This window comes from Papaver somniferum, unplaced genomic scaffold (genome assembly GCF_003573695.1).
Source record: "Papaver somniferum cultivar HN1 unplaced genomic scaffold, ASM357369v1 unplaced-scaffold_137, whole genome shotgun sequence".
Classification (NCBI taxonomy): Eukaryota; Viridiplantae; Streptophyta; class Magnoliopsida; order Ranunculales; family Papaveraceae; genus Papaver; species Papaver somniferum.
In genome coordinates, this window is record NW_020622934.1 from 17,032,579 (window position 1) to 17,040,233 (window position 7,655).

Sequence of the window (7,655 nt, forward strand, 5' to 3'; positions counted from 1 at the left end):
TGGACTACAGTGATACCTGATTTCTTGGGGACAACCTGAACAGGACTGACCCACTTACTGTCTGAAATTGGGTAAATAATACCCGCATCTAACAACTTAAGCACCTCTTTTCGAACTACCTCTTTCATGTTAGGGTTCAGTCGACGTTGCATCTCCCTAGAAGGTTTGGAGTCTTCCCCTAAATGAATCTGATGCATACACACAGTAGGACTTATACCCTTAATGTCTGGTATAGTCCACCCTAAAGCTTCCTTATTGTCTTGAAGTAAATTTACTAGCCTACTTTCCTGATCACTATCCAAATCGGAAGCTATAATCACAGGTAAATCCTCAGATGGGCCTAAAAAACATACTTTAGAGTATCGGGTAGTGGTTTAAGGTCCAAATTTGGGGGCTCTTCTAAAGAAGGAATTAGGGTAGTCTCAGAAACTGGTAATGGTTCGAACCTAGCTTTCCATCTATCAGTGTCTAACACAGGGGTAGAATCTAATAGTTCACCTGTTCAATAGTGCTATCGTCATCAAAATCTAAACCAAAACGGGATAGACAACTTTCTAATGGGTCTTCAGACAAGATGTTTGGTAATGACTCCTGAACTAAGGCTTCTATCATGTTCACCTCCTCAACACATGTGTCATCTATCTCATGAGGTTGCTTACTGACATTAAAAATGTTCATCTCCATAGTCATATTACCAAAAGATAAACTCATCACACCATTTCGACAGTTAATGATCGCATTAGACGTAGCTAAAAATGGGTGACTTAAAATCACATGTATCTGGTTCTCTGGGTCAGGGACAGGTTGGGTATCTAGGACCACGAAATCCACTGGATAAATAAACTTGTCGACCTCAATAAGAACATCCTCGATAACACCTCGAGGGATTTTAACAGACCTATCAGCTAACTGCAGTGTCATCTGAGTAGGTTTCATTTCACCAAGTCCTAGCTGTAAGTATACATGGAATGGCAGTAAGTTCACACTGGCTCCTAAGTCAAGTAAAGCTTTTTCTACCCGGAAGTTACCTATTGTGCAAGCAATGGTAGGAGAACCTGGGTCTTTGTACTTTGGAGTTGTGGTTTCTGAATGATTGAACTTACGTGACTAGCTAAAAAGGCTTTCTTATGGACGCTAAGTTTTCGCTTTCGCGTACACATATCCTTAAGGAACTTGGCATAAGCAGGAATTTGCCTAATTGCATCTAATAAGGGAAGGTTTATGGTAACTTGCTTAAAAACCTCCACTATGTCATTAAAGTTCGATTCCTTCTTTGTTGGTACTAATAGCTGAGGAAATGGGGCTCTAGGCCTAAAATCAGACCTTTCAGGAACCGAATTCACATCATCAGAAACTTTATCAGTCTCTTCAGCTACTGGTCCTGAGAGGTGAGATCCTGAGGGGTGAACTACAGTATGTTCACTATCGGGCATGGTTACCTTATTGTCTACAACTCTACCACTTCTAAGGGTTCTAACAACATTCAATTGATTCGATGGTTTTGCACCTAATTCATGAACTCCTCTAGGGTTGGGTTGTGTTTGACTAGGAAACTTACATTTTTCTCTCAAAGAATCACTTATCAGACCAACCTGGGTTTTTAACTCGGAAATAGCCTGACTATTTTCTTGTCCTATCCTGTTACTAGCTTGTAGACTTTGTTCTACGGATAACTGGAATTTTGCAGTTTGCTGAGTTGACAAGGCGAGAGATTCCTCTAAATTTAGGATTTTCTTGTCTGAATGATTCTGAAACTGAGCTAGTCCTGAAGGATTATTAGTATAGCCAAAACCTGGGGGAGCATTAGAATTACTAAACTGACCTTGACTTTGGCCCTTAGACCACGAAAGGTTCGGATAGTTTCTCCAACCAGGATTATAGGTTTCTGAATATGGGTCAATCTTTTGACGGTTATAAAATCTAGTGTTATTATAAAGAGCATTGGCCTGCTCTTCAATATTCTGGCCTTCCCAAAAAGGCTTCACTCTACCACTAGTCTGGCCCACTTCTAAGGCTTCTAACCTTTTTGCTATAACATCAATTTTGGCATCTGATTCAGAGCCTCCTTCTACCCTATTAACGTTTCCTCTACTTAAAATAATTGTTTTCTGGGGTGCCCTACTATTTTCCTATTGCTGGGTTTTTTCGTCGATTTCATTAAAAAATTCCATCGCCGCATCAACAGTTTGGTTTTCAAATCCACCAGTGCATAGAGACTCAACCATGGTCGTTGTGGAATAATCTAAACCCTCATAAAGGATCTGAACTAGCCTAACCTTTTCTAAACCATGATGAGGACACTGGGATAATAAATCATTGAACCTTTCCAAATACCTATGTATAGATTCTCTCTCTTGTTGTGAAAATGTGCATATTTGCGTTCTAATAGACGATGTTTTGTGCCTAGGGAAAAACTTATTGAAAAATGCAGATGTAAGTTGTTCATATGTCTCAATTGACTCGGATTCCAAACTATACAGCCACGACTTGGCCTTATCTTTCAGGGAAAATGGGAATAACCTAAGTTTCAAAGCATCATCATCTAAGCCTCTAATTCTTAGAGTACTACAAATTTCCTCAAAATACCTAACATGGTAATAAGGGATTTCATTTTCTTTCTATAAAAAGATTGGGAGCATCTGTAAGGTCACAGGTTTCAGTTCATAGGGTGCCTCCGTTTCAGCTAACTTAATACACGAAGGAAGGGTAGTTCTAGTTGGATTCAACAAAGCTTTCAAAGTTGCCATTTCTGGCGCTATCGGAGCAACAGGGATTCTCTCCTAAGTCAAAGAACGTTCAAAAACAGACTCTTCAAAAGCCGGACTTTCTAGATTAAGGTAATCGAGACGCTTCGAACTACTAGGTTTCTCTTTAACAAATCTACCTAGTGCGTCTCTTTTACGTTCAAGCATACAATAGAATTTTCTAGATTGGAAGGGTAAGCAAACACAGATCAAGGCCGACTCAACCAAATCAAACCTATTGATTTCTAGCAAACAAAAAGCATGATGGCTCCACTTAGATTGTTTCTAGACCAGCTTCTAATCCTTCGCATGGGAATTCATTACAATTTAAGTAAACCCCTCTGGAATCAATCCGAGTTAACGTAAGATGAATAGAGGCGAGGGAAGCTCGGTGGAGCTTTGATACCCAAGGCCTCACCGGTATTACAAGGCGGCGCAGTCACGCATTCAACTTACAAAAACCGTCAAGAACTTCGAAGTATGCTTAAAAGAGTAACCAATATTTTTCGAATGACTTTCCTGTTAAGCTCGTTACCTTATCGGTCTCGTTCTAGTCAAAATTTTAGGCTTAGGTTCGCGTAGGTTACGTGTTCCTAAAGCGGGCAAGAAGAGAATGGTGATGAAATCCGAACCCTTATCTTGTATGGCCAGGCCTTGCCCTTTACTAGAAAAATAAATGTCCGTATTCAGTCCTCAACATATATGCATACGAAGGAGTCCAGTAACTCGCTGATAGGGGATTCGCGAGTGTTTAGAATCTTACCTCCCGTTCCAGAAGGGAGATGAATCGGTTGTAGTCGACTCGGGCCACTGACTCCGATGTCTAGTATACGAACCCAAGGTGCAGAGACAATATCGTAATTGTCCTCCTTCTCTGCAAACAGTTTATATTTAAAGTACCATTCCGTAGGGTAATAAAAAAATAATGTCCCAAAGTCCAAAAGTACAAAAGTCCAAAAAAAAAAAATTACAAAAATAATAAAGCCTAATACAGTTTTGTTTTTTTTTAAATAAAATAAACAAACCCTAAACTAAAATTGTCTAAAATAAAATTGTCTTCTTTTCTGTTCTTTTTGCTTAAATCTTTAGCTCCAACTCTTTATGAAATCACCAAACCCCTTGGCTCAATTTTCTTTATGATCCAGAACCTGTAGACACAAAATAAATACCCAAAAACATAAAAAAAGGACAAAAATGTCCTCAGGATGCTTTCCGAATAACAAATGTCCTCCGGGTGCTTTCCGATAACTTTTCGAGCCAATTTTTTCCCAAAATGTTTATTGGGCAAAAACACCTACAAATAAATAAAACACCATAATAAGTAGAAAAATGAACCATAAAAATATATAGAATCGAGACAAATCGGACACAAAAATATGTCTATTAGTAAGTTAAGCATTGGAGTAAGTAATTGTAATCATCTAGTCAATTACTAGTTTACAAGTTCTCATCATGACATATCAATCCAAGCATTCTGCATCTCATTTGTTTTATTTTTCAATTTGAAACTATCTGTACATAGCACTTTAGTTTTTGGATTAGTGTTTAGATGTCTAAATAACTTTTGAAATTTATATTTTAGTTTAACTCTTGTTTATAGTGTAGGCTTTTGCATTTCAGGTAGACTATGTTTAGGTGTTAATTTCCTTTTTATTTTTCTTTGTCCGGTAGCATGTAGCTTTTAGATTTTTCCATAGATTTTTGGTTTTCGGATTTGGTGCTTGCTGTGGATTTACCTAGTTGATTTAGTTAGGATTTGTATGTATATCTTTGTTTTTACATTTTGATAAATTCTTTTTTGTTAATACTGATTTGTTGTTCTAGTTTAGATCGTAATCTTGCTTATATTTTGTAATTTCACTATTCTTAGCTTAGCTTAGTCCATTTCGACCTGTAGCTTTCATTTAGTCTTTTCTGTACATAATTACACCTTGTCATTTTATGTAGTAGGGTAAGTTAGTTGTAGTTCATTGTTTTAGTTAAAAAAGAAAAAGAAAAAAGGCATAATAATAAAAGTTTGTGGTAAGCTTTATACTTCTGTTAGTGTAGGTCATAGCCACTCGGTAGTCTACCAGGTCATAATTTGTTAGTCTTATTTGTGTTAGATTTTTCATTTTTCTTATTGCTTTACATTTTTGGGTACTAATTTCCTTCTTGAGCTTATCAGGTGCTCAACAAACGGGTGTCAAAGCCGAAGAAGAGGAAAAAAAAGTCAGGTTAGTGGTGCCTACCCTTGGTCGCACAACAAAGGTACGGTTCTCTAAAACAACTGGAATGATATATTTGTTTGTATGTGATCATTGGCCTGTAAAGTAATGTGCTTGTGGATGCGTGCTAAAATATGTTGACACCTCTTGGCCTTGATTGATTATCATTGTCATCATCATTTAGCATACAATTCTTTGAGTTGGGCATTAATGTCGAAGAATTTGATTAACAAGTCTGGGATGTCATAGTGTTCTCGGGACCCAACTGATCAACTTGTTAGGATTAACCGAGATAGCCTCTTTGACACATTCTGTTTCCAGTTGTTGATACACCTGTACACGTTGAGACAATGGGTGATGTTATGAATCGACTCCATACTCTTCATGAGCATATGCATCCCACGAGAACAAGTCAGTTCTCATGTATTGTCTTGCCCCAGACTGATGGTCCATTTGAATTGGATGTAAGCATGATACAAATGCTTCCAATATTTTGAGGGGTTGAATCTGAAAACCCCTATCATCATGTAAGAGAGTTCGACGAGACTTTTCGGGCTATGCAAATTGATGCTTTGGCTGAAGACTCTGTAAATTTTCGTCTGTTTTCATTTTCTTTAAAGGAAAGAGATAAAAATTGTTTTACAGTTTGAGACCGCAGTCAATCACCACTTGGGGCCAACTCACAGAATTTTTCAAAAAGTTCTTTCCATATCATAGAACCATCAGCATTCCTCAAAGTATAAACTTTTTTGTGAAGTTAGATGGAGAGACATTTTTTTAATTATTTTGAACGATTTAACGGTTTGTTGTTTGAGTGTCCTCATCATGTCTTTGAGAAGTGGAGGCTGGTGGTTATTCTTTATGAGGGACTAGACTTTAAGTCCCGAGTCATGGTTGAGTCTATGTGTAATGGCGAATTCATTGATAAAACTGTGGATGATGCATGGTCATTTTTAGCCGAACTTGCAGAGAAAACCCATCAATGGGAATCCTTCAGAGGAATTAGGGAAATGTCACATGATGTGAGTAGGCTCCATGAGTTAAAGTCTGATTTTGACTGTGATACAAACATGAAATGCATGAATAGGACATTCAAAGATCTAGAAATGGAAACAAATGAAAATGTCGTTGTCTCTAACTCATGCACCCAAACTGAAATCCATGCTTGTACCTTGTGTGATAGATTAGGCCATCCTGTTGAGGACTGCTCTGTTTTGCATGACATTAGGCAGTCTAGAACACAACATATTGATGCCTTCTATCAAGAAAACCAACCCTATTCACAGACTTCCAGTTCAGCATGGGGAAATCCATGTTTCAATGATACTGATAATGAATTAAAATTTGAAAATAGTGTGTCTAGTCTTACTCATGCAACTGATATTGAATATGAACCTAATCTAGAGGTAATCGAGTTGACTAGAGACACTGCAACTTTGAATAGGGCGTTGCATACGTGGTATGATGATGATAATGTTATGTTAGTAGAGCATGTGTATTCTGAAAATATGGTGGAACCTTTGGGTTCAGAGACATTAGGATTTGCTCTGACTTTCATGAATGATGCTTCTTCTAAATCTACGTATGCATGCGATGTTGACTCTGAGTTTGGGATTGTAAAATTGTTCTGTGAAGAAGAGAATGACGAACAACTTGTATCTGACTTAGGGAAGGATGAATTTTCTGTAGACATCAATAATTCTATGCATGAAAATAATTTTAATATGTCCAATTCCCTGCCTAGGTCACAATATGATGTTGCTTCTAATATCCTGATACATGAGACCAAATTTCTTGATAATCATGATTCTGGAATGGAGTTTGATAATTTTTTCAATGACTGTGAGCATGATACTGCAATAGTTGTTTCTGAATGGAAAAAAATTAGACTGCGTAGTGATAGTTTTGAGCCTAAAAATTAATGTAACTTAGACACATCTGATTCCTTGCCTAAGTCACAAACTGATGGTGTCGCTTATGATATGGAGATTGTTCCTCTAGAATGTGCTAAATCCATGTTGTTGATAGTTCCCAACCTAGAATTAGAGTTATGTGCATCTCAAATTCCGTAGGACCTTTTGTCCACTAAATATTATTTTATTGAGAAGCCACAGTTGGAATGCATTCGTGTATCTCTGCCCGTCCCTAGAAAATTCCACTCTGAAATAGACCTTGTGCATGATGAACCCCTAAAGTTGCTAGATTTTATGTATAAAAGCATATCTGTAGAAAATTTTTGGTTTGGGGGTAATTCGTTTATATCCGCAGTCTTACTTGCACTTTCATGTTATATATGTGTAAGACTGTCGATATTTATGCATGTCATCTTATGGGTTGATCCTCAACTCTTTAGATTGTTGATCTATGGTGAATCTTTCTTGCATTTTGTTCTCAGTCGGTTTGAGTCTTTGTACTTTGTATCCTTTTTTGTTACTACTTTGGTACATATGTTTTGTGCGAATCCAATGTCACACTAAGCTGATCTCTGATTGGATTACAACAGCTAATAAAAGAGTTCTTACTTGGGACGGTCATCGAAATCTGGTAATCTCTTTCATGTTCTCCACTTAGCATGATTCTCATGGTATCTTGCAGTTATAATTTTTTTGATCTTTAGAAACATTGAGGAAAATGTTTAGTTTAGGTTTGGGGGTGAAAATTGGATACCATATGACTGATGGCATGCTATAATTGAAAACTGAAC